General features: G+C 42.2%; 1 long non-coding RNA gene across 3 annotated transcripts in view; it reads right to left on the minus strand.

Annotated features, from left to right (window-relative positions):
* Positions 1 to 20,918, minus strand: part of LOC121830003 (uncharacterized) — a 41,031-nt gene that overhangs the window by 8,768 nt on the left and 11,345 nt on the right. For 2 of the 3 annotated variants that reach the window (XR_013042930.1, XR_013042929.1), the window contains exons 4-7: positions 15,125 to 15,218; positions 12,209 to 12,296; positions 9,196 to 9,289; positions 7,976 to 8,109 (exon numbers count right to left, since the gene is read on the minus strand). This is a non-coding gene — a long non-coding RNA (uncharacterized LOC121830003). Of the gene's footprint in view, positions 1 to 7,975; positions 8,110 to 9,195; positions 9,290 to 10,965; positions 11,060 to 12,208; positions 12,297 to 15,124; positions 15,219 to 20,918 lie in introns of all 3 variants that reach the window. The other variant, XR_013042928.1, reaches the window with a different exon arrangement.

Consider the following 20,918-nt stretch of genomic DNA (forward strand, 5'->3'; position numbering starts at 1 on the left):
GGAGTTTGAGATTCTCAGTAGAAGTAAGAGATGGGTGTAGAGACTTCCCCTATACTCCCAGTTCTCACATTCCCTCAAGCTGCTGTCTTAGGTTCTTTTGATGTGGTGCTTCAGTTAGTGAATGTACACCAACACCATTATCATAGAAAGTCGACAACTTACACTGGGATCCTCTCTTGGTATGTGTATTCTGTGGGCTTGTACAAGTGTAAAATAACACACATCCACCGCTGCTGTGTATTTCACCTGCCCTAATGCTTTCCCTATTCATCCATTGGCCCTGCTTAACCTCTGGTGACTGCTGATATTTTAACTGTCTCCATGGTTTTGCCTGTTCTAGATGGTCACGTAATTCCAACCACACAGTACGGAGCTCTTTCAAATGTTTTCTTTTGCTGAGGAATACTCATTTGAATTTATTTTATTTCTTTTCATAGTCTGGTAGCTCAGTTCTTTCTAGTGTTCAACAGTATTGGATTATTTGCACATGTCCCAGTTGATATATAGCCTAGAGAATGACATCTTATTTGATTCTAAGTTTGGGTGATCATTTGGAAGAAGGTTATTTACTGGAGCAGGGATGACGAGTCAGTGGGTACCCCACTGCAGAAAATGACACTTCATTTCCCAACAACCATGAATTGCCAGTAATCTCTCAGGGGGAGCCCTTCTTGTGCATTTTGTAGAGTTTTGAATAAGCACAGGTGGGGAGGTTCTGCACGGTAAATATGTTCGGCTCTTTCAGGAACTATCAAGATATTCAATTGCCACAATGGGCAGTCAGAGTGTGCTTAGTTGTCTAAGCTGCCAAGCTGCCTTGCATAGTAGCTCCACCAGTTTGCATCCCTACTGGGAATGAATGGTGGTTCCTGTTCTCCACGCCTTGGCCAACACTTTTTGCTTTATGAACTTTGGCCATTCTGGTAGGTGTGTAGTGTTGCTGTATTGTCACACATTTCTCTATTTTTGTGCACATGTGTTTGTGTGTGCCCATGTGTGTGTGCCTACATGTGGAAGCCAGAAATCAATCTTTGCTGCCTCTCACTCTCCACCTTTTTATTTATTTATTTATTTATTTATTTATTTATTTATTTATTTGTTTGTTTGTTTGTTTGTTTTTGAGGCAGGGTCTCTCACTGAGCCTTTTTAGCTAGATTAGCTGGCCAGCTCCAGGCATCTGTCTGTTTCCACTTCCACAACACCAGGGTTATAGGCATGTACCACTGTGTTTGGCTTTTTCCCAGGAGTTCTTGGGAATCGAACTCAGGGTGTTGTGCTTACATGGGGCAAGCCCTTCACTGGCTGAGCTGTCGCCCAAACCCTCTCCCCACTTCCCTCTATTTGTCTTTCCCTTACTTTTGTGGTTGTCACCCTCTTTCTCTTTTCCTTTTCCAGATCTCACAGATATGTCTCTGTGGTTTATAACTGACTAGCAAGAAATAAGAACGATCAGAATTTTTAAGCTAGAGGATACCGTAAAATTAGCAAATATAATCTTCAGTTTTCCTGTGGTGTGCCTTGCACAGGTCACCCAGCATACTGACTATGTTGGGCCAATTTTGTTCACATATCAAATTTACCTTTTATGTAGGAATTAAAATGCTTGAGAAGACAAGCGTTAATGGTTGGACAAAGTATGGGGTTCCTTTTTCGACTGTGACCCCGGGCAGCATGTTCATTTTATTTCACATTTCTGAGTTTTCCATCCTCAGGATTCACCTATTGATCATGTCAATCAGCTCATGGGGGAAGGAATGTGTTTCCTCTGAATGTGTCAGGTTGTAGATGCCCATGCGGGTATAATCTGCTTGCCTGTGTGACGTCTCACCTTGAGGGAGCATCTTGTCTCACATCTATGACAACTGACCTCTCCCTGCTTGAAAAGTGAGGTCAGAACAAGGCCAGAGCTCTGCACTCCACCCTTCAATCAGTCTCTTTTCACTCTAATGCTATTTCAGAGATGCAGCTTCGTGGTACTGGACTTTATTTTCATAAAGATGGAATAAACTCCTTCCTTCATGAACCACAATCCTTCCCAGACCACAAGGGTGAACTCTTGTCGGGAAGCAGCGGCCATCTATCGTGATGGACTGAGCCACTCAACTCGTAATCCCCTTGCAGAGAGATGCATTTATACTTCTCTCATTACCTAATGCCCCACTTGTCACTGAGTGATCAACTCTCTCTCATTCTGGAAAGACCCGATACTATTGAAAGATGCTACATCATCGTTGGAAACACTAGCCCACAATTACCCCCTCAGTGGAAGGTCTTCAGTTTCCTCTCAAAACCGAGGTCTAAATTTCCTACTAAGCAGAGAAAGAAGGCTCCTGCTTTCAGAAACGTGTGTTTATTTTTAATAAAACATAAATTCTCTCAAATGCTTTCAACAAAGTGTTCAGAGATTCAGACAATGCATCATGCTAAGATCTTGAAAATAAGTTTGTTGTAAAAGGGAACTAAGCAGAGATCCACTCACATAGTCATGGAAGCTTGGTGCACCGCTGACATTTCATGAATTCTTCTTGAAGTTTAGATATTTCTTTTTGTAGAGATATTTTTTATGTAAAGCAGTTTGGAATTTAAAAAAAATCAATATTTCATTTATGATTCATGTTTTGCTAAAGCGGATAATGTAGTTCCTTAATGGATGGAAATGGATCATGGCAAGGAGGTCAGAAAGCAATCGCTGTCATTAATAATACACATCCTACAAGGTAATCGACAGACACTGAGTGGGTGACTCTAGAATATTCCTGCAGGGGTTTGGTATACAGGATGGATACAAAAATAGCAGCTGGTTTTAAGAACAGCATGTATCAGAGAAGCATACATATTTGTGTGAATATCGTTAAGCCCTTGCCTTCATCAAATAGTTCTTTTATTCAGAAGCAGTAAGCAGTTAATTATAGAACCACATGTGATTAGAGAAATCAAGAAGAGAAAATGGGCTGGACTCCCTGACTGCAGGAGGTAGTGGGAGTGGCATCCGGTGCTGTGTGGCTCACTGTACTGTTGTGTTCTAACTGGAGTTCATGCTCCTGAATGTTTTCCTTTCCAGCAGTGCCATCAAATCCAATTTGGAGAAACATTTCCCTGATGAATAGGACCAACACGGGAAGTTTCCTCTTGTATCTAACACTTTCCTGTGGCTGTAATAAAATGTGACGACCCAGCTATTGATAGAAAAAGAAGTTTATTTTGGCTTATGTTTCCAGAGGGTTAGAGTCCATAGTGGTAGGGGCAGCAAGGAGGCAGAAGCAGGAAGCTGAGCTCTCACATTTGGAACCACAAGTATGAAACAGAGAAAGCAGTCTTCAAGAAGGCGGGGACTTTTAATCTCAAAACCCGCTCCCAGGGCCATACTTCTTTCAGCAAGCCTGCACCACCTAAACTTCTCCAAACAATGCAACCGATTGGGGACCAAGCATTCAAATGTTGGAGACACTGGGGGACATCTCGCATTAAAACCACCACACTTATTCAATGTATATTTGATTGCACTTGATCTGCCTGATCCTGGAAATTACATGGGATTGTGTAGTTAGTTTTATGTCAACTTGACACCAACTAGAGTTGTTTTGGAAGAGGGGACCTCAACTGAGAGAATGCCCCCATCAGGTTGTCCTGTAGGCAAGTCTGTGGCATATTTTCTTGATTAATGGCTGATGTGGGAGGTCCCAACTCACTGTGGGTGGTGCCATCCCTGTGATGGTGGTCCTGGATGTTATAAGAAAGCAGGTTGACTAAACCACGAGGAGCAAGCCAATAAGCAGCACTCTTCCATGGTCTCTGCATCAACTCCTCCCTCCAGTTCCTGTCCCGACTTTCCTGGATGATGGACTACAAGCTGTAAGGTAAAATAAGCCCTCTGCTACCCAAGTTGCTTTTGATAACAGTGTTTTATCACAGCAATAGAAACCCTGACTGGATGGATGGTTAGTGAATGTTTATTTTACAGAGGAGACTGAGACCAAGGGCTGGACAATGGTTGACTTGGGGTCTTGAAATTCATAAGGATTGACTTTGGAGGCCACTTTTTAGTCTTTTGATCCCACATCTACATTTCCTTCTATTCATTGGCAAAGCAGCATGGGTTAAGAGGTGAGGGCATATGGTAGGATTCTATTGCTAACCAGTGGCCTTTATTTTACATTTTTACTTATTTTGATTGTTCTCACTTCCCTTGGTGATAAGTTCAAATCTACTTCATGCTATAGCATGATTATCCAGTGACATCTTTGCTAGGAGCCTGAACCTGACCAGGGTGGAGGTATTTCTACTGTATAACTGTCAAGTGTGGTAAGTCAGGGCTGTGGTCTGGAGAACAGGAACAAGATGTTCCCCTATTCCGTTCCCTTGTCTCAGATAGCATATTTGTGCATAATTCTTTATATTTGCAAAATTCTTTCCCTGTAACGTGTCCTCTGAGTACTTTACAGCATCTCTAGATCACTTCCAGTACCGAACATGTCATAATGCTGTGCAAATAGTTGTTATAACGTCTCATTTTGGGAATAATGACCAGAAAAAAATCTGAATATTTTCACGAGAGTTGCAACCATTTTTAGCAAATAGTTTTTACCCATAGGTAGTTGGCTCTGTGGAGATGGAACCTGAAAATATAGAAGGCTGAGAATATAATACATGTGTGTATACATGTGTATTGATACATACCTATACTATGCATATTATTACATATGTGCATGCTAGGATTGCATATTCAGACAATTTAGTTTTTTTCACAGTCAGCCCTCTCCAAGACTTCTTTTTTTTTTTTCTTGTGGTAAATTATACACAGGTTAGAGTGTTTATTTGGACAATGTAACTATACAGATTGATATCATTGCATGCATTCATGTGGTACAACCGCCACTGCTATCCCTCTCCGCGATATTCCTTTATCTCAGACTGAGACCTGGTACCTTTCAAACACTAACTTCTCATCATGCTTGTGGTGGTATTGTGTTCCCCAATACATTGTGCACCCTAATAAACGTATCTGGGGTCAGAGAACAGAACAGCCACTAGATATAGAGGCCAGAAAATGGTGGCACTCACACTTTTAATCCTTACATTCCGGAGGCAGAGATCCGTCTGGATCTCTGTGAGTTCAAGGCCACACTGGAAACAGCCAGGCATGGTGACACACGCCTTTAATCCCAGGAAGTGACGGCAGGAAGGTATATAAGGTGTGAGGACCAGGAACTAGGCTGGTTATACTTTTAGGCTTTTGAGCAGCAGTTCAGCTGAGATCCATTTGGATGAAGACTCAAAGGCTTTCAGACTGAGGAAACAAGATCAGCTGAGGAATTGGCAAGGCGAGGTGGCTGTGGCTTGTTCTGCTTCTCTGATCTTTCAGCCTTCACCCCAATACCTGGCTCAGGTTTGATTTTTAATAATAAAACCTTTTAAGATTTGTGCTACAGCTCATCACTCCCATTCTGTATCTTGTTCTCTATGAACTTTACTACTGTAGGAACTAAATGTTAATGAAATTATGAAACATAATTTATTTTGTGTTTTATTTATTTCTCTTAATATAATGTCTTCATGATGCATCCACATGCCAGATTTTTTTTTTTAAGATAGGTCTCACTGTATAATCCAAGGTGGCCTGGTACTCACAGAGTGCCTGTAAGTGACTCGTGGACGTTGGGTGCTGGGATTAAAGGTGTGCACCACTAAAAATTTTGTGTTTAAAGCCTGAAAAGTATTTCATCCCATAGATAATGTTCAGTATCATGTAGACTATATAAAGTAAAATATACATAACATTTAAAAATGGATGGACATGGGCTCATACATTTGTTTCTCGATGGACATTTTGTTTCTTTCTACATCATGGCTATTTTGAATGACGCCACTAAGAGCAGTGATGTAAACATTTATCCAAGTCACTGCTTTCATGCATTCCCTGTCCTCATGTAGCGTCTGAACCCAGGATTGTGGAATCCTTCATTTAAACTTTCCTTGTGGGCTGTGCAATTTGTGTCCCGACTAGCAACGTGTGTATGTTGTATATTGTTTTTTTCCTTTTTATTTTTTTTATTTTACAATACTATTCAGTTCTTCATAACAGCCACAGACTCCCTTGTTCTCCCCCTTCCTGCCCCCCTCCCCTTCCCCCCAGCCCACACCCCATTCCCACCTCTGCCAGGTCAAGGCCTCCCCGGAGGACTGAGATCGACCTGGTAGACTCAAGTCCAGGCAGGTCCAGTCCCCTCCTCCCAGATTGAGCCAAGCGTCCCTGCATTAGCCCCAGGTTTCAAACAGCTAACTCATGCAACGAGCCCAGGACCCGGTACCACTGCCTAGATGCCTCCCAAACAGATCAAGCCAATCAACTGTCTCACCTATTCAGAGGGTCTGATCCAGTTGGGGGCCCCTCAGCCTTTGGTTCATAGTTCATGTGTTTCCATTCCTTTGGTTATTTGTCCCTGTGCTTTATCTAACCTTGGTTTCAACAATTCTCGCTCATATAAACCCTCCTCTTTCTGGCTAATTAGACTCCCTGCACTCCACCGGGGGCCTAGCCGTGGATGTCTGCATTCAGATTCCTCAGTCCTTGGATGGAGTTTCTGGCACAACTATTTGTTTTATATCTAAGTGTATCTCTATAAACAAACTACACTGAGAACTTTTAAAGGGTGAAAGAAAACATGAATTAAGACAAATAATTAAAATGATTTTCAACTGCATGCCTTGGACCCTCATTAACTATCATCAATCATTAAAAGTAATAATGTTTTTGAAAACATGCATCAGTTTTGAAAGAACTGGTTAATCTTTGTGATATGCTATTCAAGGATAATGATTTCAGTTTCGTGTGATACTTTGTTATAATGCTGGTTGTGGTAGTTTGAATGTAATGGACCCCTGTATACTCACAGGGAGTGGTACTATTAGGAGGTGTGGCTTTGTTGGAGTAGGTGTGGCATTGTTGGAGGAAGTGTGTCACTGTGGAGGTGAACATTGAGCTCTCCTATACTCAAGCTACTCCCAGTGTCACAGTCAGCTTCTTGTCGCCTTCTGATCAAGATGTAGCTGGTACCATGTCTGCCTGCATGCCACCACACTCCCCACCATGATGATAATGGACTGAACCTCTAAATGGTAAGTGAGTCAATTAAATGTTTTCTTTATAAGAGTTGCTGTGGTCATGGTGTCTCTTTACAGTAATAAAAGCCTAACTAAGACACTGGTCAAAACTGTGATGGTCTTTATAAGACTTCATAGAGGTGTGTGTGTGTGTGTGTGTGTGTGTGTGTGTGTGTGTGTGTGTGTGTGTGCTGTGGTGTGTGATATGGGTGTGTATACACATATGTATGCAGTTACTCACATACATGTGCACACACGTTTGGGCTATCTGCTCTGTGTTTTATACCCTTGAGAGGGGGTTGCTAATTGAACACTAAGTTCCCAGTTTTTCCCCCAGAATAGTTGCCAGCAAGTCCTAACTGTCCTTCAGTCCCTGAGAGCTAATGCTGGGTTTATGGCAGGTATGATGACACTTGCCCTTTTGAACATGGAAACCAGCATGTTTCTTCAGGCTGGTGTAGCCAACTTACACTTTTGAGCCAGCTCTCAAACCCCGAGAGACTGACAGATCTTTAGGGAAGCAGTGTGTGTACTTTTGAGCCAGCTTATGGAACCAGGTTCCTTCTTTGTGATATTGGCAGGCAAGGGAGGAAGCTTGCTCTTGAGAATCCGGCCAGTGCATTCCCACCGCCGCTCTTAAAGCAGTCACATGCTGCTGTGTTTTCACTTAATCCGAGGGTTTCAAAGCCCACTAAAGCTCTTTAGCTTTGAACTGCCAAAGCTGCATTTCCACATGTCCAGAGTCCGCAGATCTGAGTGTTCTTATGGACAGCATGCTTGTGGCATAGTTAGGAGCCAAATTACATAACAAATCCCAATGTCAGATCTTGAAATGTCCCCTAAATTACATAAGATTCTCCTCTGCAGTATTTACCTTTTCATGTGCTGTTAAAACCTTTTGCCTTTGAAGGAGCAGATGAAAGGAGCATGTGCATTCTAACACCTGCCAGGAAAGTGCCGAGAGTCACTTATCGCCACCGAAGTTAGCAATTTTGGAGCATTCATCTTCTAAAAATAAAAATGTTTATGCATTTTTAATTTAGAAAATTCTGTAAGTATATTCCTGTAATGCAATCAAAAAGTCACAATATGCATGCAGTACACATGTATGAATAGACCATGCAATATACATGTAAATGACTATATTCATCAACTAACTGTCCCTACTTACATAGGGATGTATACTGTAGAAACACACATATATCACCCACACAATTATATATATATATGTATATATATAAAAAACATAAAATATAATTCTTTTAATACAATCTTATAATCAGAAATATGTAATACCCCAAATGAAAATAATCTTATATAAATATCCCTAATACTTTATATATGCATATGTATTCCTTTATATAATATTGCAGATCTCCATGTGTATTTGTATAATCTCATGCATAATATAATCTTGTGATTAACTGGACTGACACTCACTCTGTACATAGGCACCACTTAAAACCCTATTATGACTAATGTGCTTAGCAAACGTGAACATAAATCACATGTCAAATCACAAGGAATGAGCAGAGTGTCCTACTGAGCCTGCTCCTGGTGGAATATCAGTTCTTCTAGCAGGATGCTTTGAAGACAGGATTGTCATGTGGCTAACTCAGGGCACCAGAACCTGTGTTTAAATGCTAGACCAGCTCAAGTTTTTAATTTCCTTACATTAAAAAAAAATAGTGGCCTGGAGTACTATTACTTTCTACACTCTAATGGCTTGTCTGACAGCTGTCTGGGAGTTCAGCATCTTACCCCTCATCTGCTTGGTTTTGTTCAACAGAAGTGTCCTACTGAGGCAGTATTCTTCAACATTTAAGATAAGAAATTGATAAATGCAACCTAAGGAAACTACAGCCTGGTGGAGAGAAGGATTTGAGAAAGGAATCCAAACCAGAGTGGACGCTGGGTGGGGCAGCAATCAAATGGAGAGACTGAGTCTGTGGCTGAAGTGTGGTGTCTGACCTTACCCTAACTCTGCGCCTGGCAGCGCTGGCTTTCATAGATAACACTGTAATACAGGGCCCTCAGTCACTGTTGTAGAAATAGACTTGGGAAAGCTTCTGTGGCTTGTGAAGGACCACATACCTGCTGATCACTAGAGGCAACATCATGCCTTGGTCTTGGCTTCATGGCAAATCTTCTTTATACCCACGGTGCTGATTTCTCCAGCAAAATTGCACTTTTATATAAAAAAATCAAATTAATACAAGTTAGAAAGTTGCTAGTCTACAAAACTGACTATCATGTAGGAAATGGACAGTACCAATTAACTCCCGTGACTGGGGCGGGGGCGGGGATAGACAAACTCAACTTGCCTGGGCGATGATGCTTCAAGCACATCCAACAAAACAACTCTGAACTGTATGTCTGTCTTTAGGACTCTAGTCTGAGAAAATAATTCTGTGAAATTCACACTGAAAACGCTTCATGGAACCCTTATTAAAAATCATCAAGCATTAGAAATAACTTAGATTTGCAAAGCTAATTAAATAGATTAGTAAACAGTGCTAGATTTTTGCTATTACTAAAAGAGGTCTAGAATAAATGTTATATAACTGTGCTATATTAAGTGAGAAAAAGAACAGAAAATTATGTATAGAATAATCACAACATTGTAATTATAAATATGTGTATTTTATATGTGCACACACATATATGTATATACACTGGAAAGAAATATGCTATGCAAATAACAGGATGATTTCTGTTTCCTAATTTTAATTTACTGTGCAGTTAAAGGTAATACTGTTAAAAATGTAATAGTTTAAGAAAAAGTTGATGGGTCTAATGCAGCAGTTTTCAACCTATGGGTCAGGATTCCTATTGAAGTCAAAAAACCCTTTTATGGAAGTCACCCAAGACCATCAGAAAACATTGATATTTACATTACAATTAATAACGGAAGAAATAATAAAGTTTTGAAGTAACAATGAGAATAATTTTGTAGTTGGGGGTCACCATGACATGAGGGCCTGTATTAAAGGACTGAAGCATTAGGAAGGCTGAGAACACTGCTCTGGAGGCAGAAAGACCAGAGTTCAAGTGTGAGGAAGATTCAGGTTGCCAGTTTCCCTCTCTGTCGCATGGGCATATGAGCCTCTCCTAGAGATGTAAGCCTGTGGGTCACAGAAGGGGCTTGAAAGAAATTCTCTTCCCTTTTGTGCCTTTACTTTCTGTAGGAGAACATACAAGAATGACCTGGCGGCCAACCTACCTGGCACCCTGCCCTTCTAATTAAGAAGAGTGGCATGCCGTGCTCCTGAAGTCAGAACCCTGGATTCTGAAGTAGCATAAGTAGTTGGTAGCTGGCCTGCAGATGAGTCTACACTCTCTCCATCTCCTTTAATGCTCCTCTTCCACATAGCAGCCCTGGCAGTCTGAGGGCACACTATCCAATCTGAGGCAATATGCTAACCAATCACGGCCGATAGGCTTCCACCGTGTAAGTGGTTGTTCACGCGCAATAAAGCTGGCCCTGTTCCCTGAAGCCATCTCTGGAGTGCTTCATCTCCCTGCCTTGTACTGACCCACGGACATGGCTGTCTTGCCAGGGGATGCCCCTGCAACTTTCTAAGATCATTCATGAGAAGTTTGGTGTCTTGGGGCATGGTGAAAACACAGAGGCATTTGAGCCCCTCTTAACCCTGTGCAGATTTTAAGAACAAGCTGAGGGAAACAATTAAAATGCCCATTCCTAGAAGCTGAATTCTTTGAGTATCTTCTTAAGTTTCACTAAGGAAGGTTATGACTCCCTTTAGCACGACTCATGATCCTCGGTCTTCTTCAGAGTTTGCTTATATGTAGATAGAAGAACAGGTTTAGGAATCTATCAAAAATTATACCATCCCTATACACTCCCGTATATGCAAATTTTGCAAAGCTGGAGACTCACAGGCACTCTGGCACTTCCGTGGTCTCAACTTGGGCAGGTCAGGCGATGTGGCCAACACTAGGGAAAAAAATGAGAAGACAGTGCTAGGGGCCCTGCAAGAGGATGACCTGACAATTTCTCCTGTTCTCCTCTTTACATCCAAATCATGAGAGAAGAGATCAATTCAGAGAGTTATAGCCGTTCTCATGGACCACACAGCATGCCAAACTCATCAAGATGTCGTCTCTTTCCGTCATGCTATTACCCTTGTGATACACATTCTAAGTCACAATCTTTATGAAGGTAAACCTTGATTCTGCCCTCCTTTAAAAAAAAAATCCAGATAATTCTAGGGCCTGCCACCTGGAAATTGAACAGGGCGAAGTCTTCATTTTGTCCCAAGCAAACTCTAATAAAATGATTTGTTTGCGCCTGAGACACAAAGGGATCAAGAGGGACGTGAAAGAACATGGATGGCTAAACTAATGATCTTTACCCATTTCATCTCCTGCCTGTGTTTTTATGTAAAACTGTTCACCTCCTGTCAGTCTTTCAGTCAAATATGCTCATGAGGATGCACCCCTCACAGGTCATCATAGTGCACCCTCCTTTGGTGGGTGCAAGAGTCATGGTTTGAACTGAGCTTTTAATGTATGAAGAGCCAGGGAGTAAATGTTTTCGGTCTTGAGAGTTAGATATTTTCTCTACCATTCGTATTCCTTTGGGATTTTGCATTTATTTACAATACACTTTTAAACAATGCAAAACCCACTTTTGTGCTTGTAGCACAAAAGACAGCTATGGTCCGCGGACCTGTGCTTTAGAGACTGCAGCCAGCCAATGAGCTGATTTCCGGCACTTCCTCCTCTAGCCTTTGGTAAGGTGCTGAGTATTTATGTACTTGAGAAAATGGGAGGGGAGTCCGCACAGTACCTCCCACCCACAGCATTCAGGAATGTATAATACATATGAAATATCCAGGGCAGGAATGCCATTGTCAGAAAGATGCAGGGCCAGCCCTCTCGGTCATTTGGGAGAAATGTCCGGCCTGGTTTGGTTTTCCCAGAGTCACTCAGAACCTTCAGGTGCCCTGTGCAGGATGGCTACTGTAAAGCTTAAGCCCACTGCATGTTGCTGGTAGCCTATTGTCCTAGGGGAGGGATAAAGACTATGCTTAGAGCATGGAAATAGTTCTCATATGTAAAGTGGGATAAAAATAGCTCTTACCTCCGGGTTGTTTTGCAGCATAAATAGAATGATGAATATGAATTTGCTCGTTATGAAGTTTAGCTCCAGTTATTATCCTGGAAGAGACCTGATTAAAATGACTAATTAGACAAGAGGTTTTGGCAGACCCTTTCCTGGGGTAACAGTCCTGATGGGATGTATTTAAAGCATGCTTAGTTGATGTGCGTTTCCTCCTGCTCTCACTTAGGCTCCGAATTTTCCCAGAGCAAGAGCTAAACTCTGAGTCCCTCCTACAGCGTTAGCATGGAGCCCAGGACCAAGCTCCTGACTGTAGCTGGGGAACTTTATATGTTTCAATGAAATAGCTTTATTTTAGAGGATAACATAAAGGCATAGGATTTAAGTGTTAGGTTGGGCTTTCCTTGGCATTTTTAAATCACAAAGGAATTTCAATTCAAGATGGCTGTCAGACTAGACATGTGTTGAACATCCCGTAGGCCTGACAATAAAAGAGAAAATGCATTCAAACAAGTTAAATCAGTCATGTGTACGACAGAAAACAAATCTAGCCGTCTTTGGTGGAAGTGTCTGTAAGGATTTTGGAAAGGATGAAAGAACAGGAGATCAAATTGAGAACAGAACCATGAGCCAAACGCAGGGGGAGGTGGGGCAATTGTGGAGAAAGACTTGGCCAGCTCTGGAGTGCTGCCAACCCAGGGTGCGGACAGAAAGAAGAGCAAAGGGGCGGGGCAGGCAGCTCAGGGCTGTCGGGAGGTACCCATTTGGGAAACCTTGTTTCACCATCTTAGACCAAATCACACACTAGAGAATGCAGGCATCTTTCTGATGAGCAAGACCATGTACCACTGACTCTCTGTATATGTGGGTTCCACAATGACAGATTTGAACAACTGGAGAGGAAAAATATTGACTACACCCTAACCAATGCAGAGTAACATCTACCTAGGTAGTTATGTATATTGTATTGGCTGTTTTACAAAACCCAGAGATGATAGGCATGCTATATGCAAATAGTCTGCCATTTTATATATAAGACTTGAACCCATGCAGATTTGTGTATCTGCAGGGGATCCTGGAACCAATCCTCACTGATCCCAAGGGACAGTTGTGCTGCCCATTTGGCAGCCTTAGGAGGAATGGAGGGTCCTTGTACCCAAAGATGTCACTCCTGAAAATACATCCCACACATTAAAAAAAAAAGCTAAAGAATGCTGCAAATGTGTATTGCTAAGTTAATTACATAAAAATACACTTCAGCAAAGCAAAATTAATATCCAGAACAAATGAGATACTTACTTCAAAAAGAAGAAAGAATCCTAATGGAAAAGGGACAAAACTCACAACCAGTAAGTAGTCTTTTCATAAAAGATTTAGTACAAGCTGGACATGGTGGCACATGCCTGTAATCCCAGGTGGAGGTAGTAGGGAGCTGGAGACCAGTCTGAACTATCTGAGACCCTGTCTCAAATGCACACACACACACACACACACACACACACACACACACACACACAGACAGACAAACAGACATACACCTGATTTATAATTATCCAAAAGGATAGCCAGAATCCTCAATAAAAGGAGATGCAAGTTATATTATTCTAGTAACGTTCTAGTAATATTATCCTAGTAATATTCTAGTAATGTTGTTTTTCATTCATCAAAATAAGGTTTATTATAGCTAATACTGATTATATAAATAAATCAATGCCCCTAATCACTGTTTTGGTACTCCACAGTACAACCTTGACCTATTAGAATGAAAAATGACCAAGCAATCGCAAGTGACTGTGTCTATCTTAGACCCTCACTCTTAGGAGCTCATTATGAAAATACAAGTGTGTTCACTGTTGCAGTGTCAGGAATGGATAAAGCTAAGCACACACGCCAAAATAAACACACCATGAGCTATGCAGACAATAGAGCTTACAAGTAGACAGAACAGGTCAGCACGTACAAACATGGGAAGGACTACAAAGCAGTGTTCAGTGAGAAAAATGATTCACAGAATAAGAACTAGTAGTATAACGTTTCTGTAGAGAAGCAATCTTGTCAGAGAGAGGGAAAAATTTAAATTCTATTAAATTCTATAAAGTTAGGTTTTGAGTAGTGTAAGTGTAAAGTGAGACTATTCCAATGTCTTCTTTTGGAATTAAAACAGAAATAATTTTTTAAAAAGTATAATACAGACTCTATGTAGAAATCTATATAAAGAAGCACAGCAAACTGCAAGAGAAAAGAGAACAAGACTCTATCGCTGCCCCACTCTGCTAACCATGTTTACCATCATCTGGGTATTCAGCCGCCATTTTTGTGTATACACATGGAACTGAATTGTAGGAGCTGACTTGTCTTAGACTGCCATGCTTCATAGACAACAGCAGAGTTAGTGAGTGGGTGAAGAGTTGGAGATTGCACAGTCTGGGACTTCAGGGAACACTGAGGGATCAGTGACCCACTGTAGAGAACAGAATACAGAAGGATGAGACTTGGAAAAGGTCCATATTGCACAATTTCAAAGTGTGTGGGGCCAGGGCACATAGAGGTTCGCATCCCAACGGGAAGAGCGTTGTTAGAGAGACCGTGCTGTTCAGAGCCCGCGAACTACAAGTGGAAGGACTGTGGTTAAGTCTGGGTTCTGATGATGTGGGAGTATGAGGGTAATGTTGGTTCCCTCTTCCGAAGTCTCTTTTCAGATTTCTGACGTTTTTGCATCACTTCTTTGAAATTTTCCAAACCTTTTGTTTGCCCACACATCAGGTCTGTTTGGATTTTTTAATAAAGGTCCCTTGTCACCACACTCCGGTTTGCCTGGGCTCTGTCTGTTATGTTACTTGTTTCAAAGAATCAACTGCTGGTTTCCATCCTTTGCATACTTTTACTTGTTATCTTTGTATTTATTTCCTTCTTTGCCACTTCCGAGGATTTACTTACTTTTTATTTTTGCAGCCCCAAGTTCACAGTAGGTGAACTCTGCTCTTCTGGATTGCCTGTGCACCATTTTGGAGCACTTGGCTAAGAAAGCATCCTGAGGGTAAATGAGAGAGGGTTCAGGCTCCTAGCAGGGAAGAAACAGCTGTAGACCTTTTCTAGAGTTGAGAAGGTTGGAGAGACCCTGGACACCACGTTGTGTCAGAGGTGCTGCCTAAGTGAGGGAAGGGTGTGTCCTGAGACTCAACTGCTGCTGTGCCGGGTGCTGCACTGAGCTGCTCCAGCTAGGTCATCTCACTGCTACCCACCCTTCAACCAGGAGGACAATATCCTGGTTCAAGTGCTGAGACTTTGCCTCCTGCCGCTCAGTGGCATCTTTAGTATTGATTACTTCAACTTAATTATTGAAGTACTGGCAATGTTTTTTTTGCACCAAAAATGTGATAAAAAATCTCTGAAATTAGCAGATCTGAGCTCAGGAGAGTCAACTTGGCCATTTTGAATGTCAAAAGGTCTACCCTTTGTCTGACCTCTTTCTTTCTCCACGTGTGATGACAAGGCATAAGCCATGGTCAATCTGCTCACAAAATGCTGAATTCTCTTCTTGCAGGGACCTGTGACCATGACCTCTACTCAGGTTGGGAATTTGGGACTCTCTCCCACATGTAAGACATTGACTAGAAACACTGAAATAGGAGACCTCAAAGACACTAGGCCATTTCAAATAGGAAAGAAAAATTTGTTTCCCAAACAAGAAAAAAAAAAATTGCCTTTGCTGTTAATGTCATCATTTTTCTGGCTTTGCAGTCCTTCCCCCAAGTGACTCAACAATGCCTTCACTCCATTCTCGAAGCTCTAGGCAGCCCCACCCCACTTCAGCTTCCTGAGTACCTCACTGGGGACTTCTCTCTGCCAGGCTACCTGAGGCTCCCCTCAGTCTGGGGCTGCCTGAGCTGTTTTTCTCATTAGTGTTTTAACAGCACACCATGGTTTCCCCGGTGACACAACAGACCCAGAGCCAATAAACTCCCTTCTAAGTAATGTAAAGCATATTCAAGCATGGGAATGATTACGTTTCCATGGCTGAAAACAAGCCTTTGTTTGCATTTTCCTTGAGAACACTGCCTGTACCTGGTGAGACCTTCGTGCTAAAGCCATCACTACAGGGCTGGAAACATGGAAGGCAACTTTTCCTTATGCAACAGAAGGGAAAAGCCCACAGGCAGATCTCTCACTTGTTCGTACTGTTTAAAAAGGCAGACTACATCAAAAGGACTTTCGCTGAGCAACAGGATCTGCTGGCCAATTTGTGTGCAAAGAGTATTTTGATAGTATTGCCAATTCCTAGCATTGACTTCATTGACTCTTCAGAGAAGCAATGTGAGGTGGGTAACGGCATAACCACAGAAGGGGGCCCACCACTTCTCTTTACCCCAGACACCACAGCCTCACCCTGATGCATCCACTTGACTTTGTAGAGGAATTTCCTCCCCCTGTCAGGTGTGGTTGAAAGAAACAGCCCTCACCCCAAAGGAATAAAAGACATAGTTTGTTCTGGAACCAAAATTATTTGTTACCATGGCCCAGGGACATGCATTTAGGTTTCCCCAAATGTAATGTTCTAGTGTAGAAGCACTTTCATGGAGCATTATAGTAGTAACAGAACAGAGAGAGTTATAAATCCAGGCATTTTAAAAATACACCAATGGAAACATCAGAGAGGCTGATTACAGCAAGGTGAGGGAAGGTCTATGGGCCTCAGATGCTATCTGATGGCGGCTTAGCCTTTGGGTTAATGAAATCTAGTTGTCTATTGAATTAATAAACTCCAAAAGGTTTTTATCTGTTAATCACAGGATGTTACGTCCATTACAGAGGTGGGCAAGGAATGGCTGTTTAGGGGGCAAAAGTTAGCCCAAGATAAAGTATAATTAGGCTCTGGATCTGCACCATTCCAACCTCACCACATCCTTGTGGTTCTAATTAGTCAATTAGTCTCTGCAAACACGGCTTCTTTCCAGGAATTCTCATTCACATAGGTTGTCTTGCTTTAACTGCAAACTGCTGACAAGCCTAGAGGCCATTTATAAGCCACCCCCATGTGCACTCTTTCCTACTACTGTTATGTCAAGTATAAACGTGTGATGTGTATTTGTGTATGTGTTTGTGCCAGAAGACGACCTTGTGTGTCATTTCTCAGGATGCATCCAGCTTAGGTTTTTCTTTTTTAATTTGTGGAGGGGGGGCACACATGTGTGTGAGAAGAGAGGGGGAGGGTCTCGTTGATCTAGAATTTACCTAATAGGCCATTACTTGGCTGGCCATTGAACCCCAAGGATTTATCTGACTCTGCCTTCTCAGGGCTGGGATTTCAAGAGGACAACACTACACCTGGCATTTTATCACGGGTTTAGGCTAGTGAAATCTGGTCCTTGTTTTTGAGGGTAAGCACTTTATCAATGGAGTCATCTCCTATGCTCTAAAATCATCTCTTTTTAAAATGAAATTATAGAGGCCTTCTTTATGTATGGTGAGGCCTGGCACATTGATTTGGGGAAAAACCTGATCGTGGAGAAGGCCTCTCTACAAATGATGGATATTTGATCATAGAAGTTTGGAAAAGGTACTCAAAATCTACCACTAACAACAAAAAGACAAATCAAACAAATCAATGTTTAAGGGCTAGCCCACCTGAGTTACACATATCTGGCTCAAAGTCATTGAACAGCAAACATAAGCTACTTCAGCAGTAACTCATCCATAGAGTATAAGCTCCAAGACCCCCAGTGTATAACTAACCCAGGGATTGCACTTAGCTCCCTATACAAGGTTCTCATACATGTATACCCACGATAAGATTTGTTAGGGACATTAAGAGATTGAAGCAGCTGATTAGACTCTGCTCTTGCCAAAAAGTATCAGCTCCTCAGTTGGGCTGTGGGCTAGTCAGGGTTACTATTGCTCTGATGAGACACCATGACCAAAGCAACTTGTAGAGAAAAGGGTTTATTTGGTTTATGTTTCCATATCACAGTTCATCACTGAAGGAAGTCAAGACAGGAACTCAAACAGAGCAAGAACCTGGAAGCAGCAACTGATGCAGAGGCCATTGGGACCTACTGCTTACTGGCTTGCTTCTTTGGGCTTGTTCAGTCGGTCTGCTTTCTTATAGATAGAGCCCAGGACCATCTGCCCAGGGGTGGCCCCACTCACCATCCATCACTAGTTTAGGAAATGCTCTACAGGCTTGCCTATAGACTGATCATATGGAGGCACTGTCTCAGTTGAGGCTCCCTCCTCTCTGGTGACTCTAGCTTTTGTCCAGTTGACATAAAACTAGCTGAGACAAGCTCACTGGAAAATTAACTGAGGAGTAGAAGCCCAGCATCTCTGCCTTCATTTTGTGGTAATCTCCTTTAAGTCAACTGTTCACCTCTGCGCTTGGAGAAGCTAACCATTCAAGAACTGTCTGGCTAAACTATATCACATTCTTTTGAGGCTGAGTAGGAATAAGTCACTGCCCTAAACCTTCAGTCACTTTGGACTCTGGAAGGAGCAAAACCTTGAAGTCTAATACTGGAGCAAAAGTCTCCATCTTCTGAAAAGCAGATTGTTCTCTGCAAGTGACAGCATTGATAAGGACCTCTTTGGACTGCCTTAGAGAGGCAAAGTGGAGGCGATGACCCACCAGACACACCTTGACCAAGACTGCTTAACTGCAGACCTCCTCCCCATTGTCCCCATTCTCACTCTACTTAAACTGGAAGCTCATGTCAATAACCCCAAGGACTTGGAGGTCACTGGATCTCTAAGTAATACTCCATCGAGCATGCATACAGTGGCTAACGTGGGCATATTGAACTAATTTCCTTTCTTTCCTTTCGCCATGACTTTAGTTAGTAAAGTAGATGGGGCTAAACCTACCTGGTTGGGGCTTCTGAAGCCCAGGACTTTGCCCTAAAATCTGTAACAAGATTGATATCAATAACACAATAATGTAGAATAACAATACCATACTCTAATAAAATATAAAAACTTGTGAATTATTTCTTAATTTTTTTTCACTTAATATTTTGGTTCTAAGAGAGGGAGAACAAGGAATAGGAGACTGAAAGACCCTAACCCTTCAGGCTTACACACTCCCAAGCCCCAGGAGAATAAGGAACGAAAAAGAAAACTAGTTCCAAGGGCCACCTGACTCAGCCATTATTCAACCACCCCTGTCAAAATATAACAATGTAAAGATATCTCTGTTAAGAGATGCTCAACTTTGACTGGGATAATTGCACTGTGACCTTTGTGTAAACTCCACTCCCACCCTGATACCCTCCTTGAGGTTTTGGGAAGAAGGTACATGCGGACATGACTGTACCCACTCTGTGATCAGACCATGATCTTGTGAAATTAGCCTCTAGACATAAATCAATCAAAATGAAATTGTATGGGAATTGTAATCTTGTGGGTTTTGTGGGTTTCTCCTTTAAAAGTACTTATGTGATTGCAATAGGCATGACTCTTGCTCTCTGGAGCTGAGTTAGCCCGACTGTACAGCCACAACAATAAACCTCTTGCTGTTGCATCAACTGGACTGGAGTCTGGGTTCTTGGGGTGCCCACCTGAGAAGGTAGTACCCTAGGTCTGGGGTCTATCAGAGACCATGGTAAATGAAGACCACATGAGAACAGGAAGAAACAAAGTGCTAGAGAGGCCCACAGAAATCCACAAAGATGCCCCCACAATAGACTGCTGGCAATGGTTGAGAGACAGCCCGAACTAACATACTCTGGTGATAGGATGGCCAAACACCCTAATTGTTGTGCTAGAAACCCATCCAATGACTGAGGGAACTGGATGCAGAGATCCAAGGCCAGGCCCCAGGTGGAGCTCTGGGAGTTCAATTGGCAAGAAAGAGGAGGGTTTATATGAGCGAGAATTGTTGAGACCAAGGTTGGATAAAGCACAGGGACAAATAGCCAAACGAATGGAAACACATGAACTATGAGCCAAAGGCTGAGGGGCCCCCAACTGGATCAAGCCCTCTGAATAGGTGAGACAGTTGATTGGCTTGATCTGTTTGGGAGGCATCCAGGCAATGGGACTGGGTCATGTGCTCAGTGCATGAGTTGGCTGTTTTAAACCTGGGGCTTATGCAGGGACACTTGGCTCAGCCTGGGAGGAGGGGGCTGGACCTGCCTGGACTGAGTCTACCAGGTTGATCTCAATCCTCAGGGGAGTCTTTGCTCTGGAGGAGATAGGAATGGGGGGTGGGCTGGGGGAAGGGGAGGGACCGGGAGGGGGAAGAACAAGGGAATCCGTGGTTGATATGTAGAATTAAATTATATTGTAAAAAAAAATCCCACTTGAACCATAATAAAAAAAAATCACAAAAAACAATATTTTGGTTTTATGTTGATCATGTGTGAAGCAAACAGTAAAAAGTAAAACCATGAATGGAGAGAGAATGGGAGGCCATTGCTTTAATAGCTTGGCCTTCTACATCCAAATATGTCTTTCAAGACCTCAGTGAATTCTAAATTGTTAATGTTCTTCACCTCAAGTATAAAAAAGAGACTCAGTGGGCCAGGGGATAAGTCATACAACCCATTTCCATCCATGGAAATGCCTGCATCATGCCTTCCACTATTTCCCAAAAGTTCAAGTACATCATCTAATGCCAAAGTTCTTAGAAAGTGAACATTAACTTAACTTTCCATTGAAGTAAATGAAGTTGATAAGGGGTAAGAAGCTTGCTTCATGTAATGTTTGTATCATGGAGAGGACCACTGTAATGATGACA

The sequence above is a fragment of the Peromyscus maniculatus genome, chromosome 1 (assembly GCF_049852395.1).
Source record: "Peromyscus maniculatus bairdii isolate BWxNUB_F1_BW_parent chromosome 1, HU_Pman_BW_mat_3.1, whole genome shotgun sequence".
Classification (NCBI taxonomy): domain Eukaryota; kingdom Metazoa; phylum Chordata; class Mammalia; order Rodentia; family Cricetidae; genus Peromyscus; species Peromyscus maniculatus.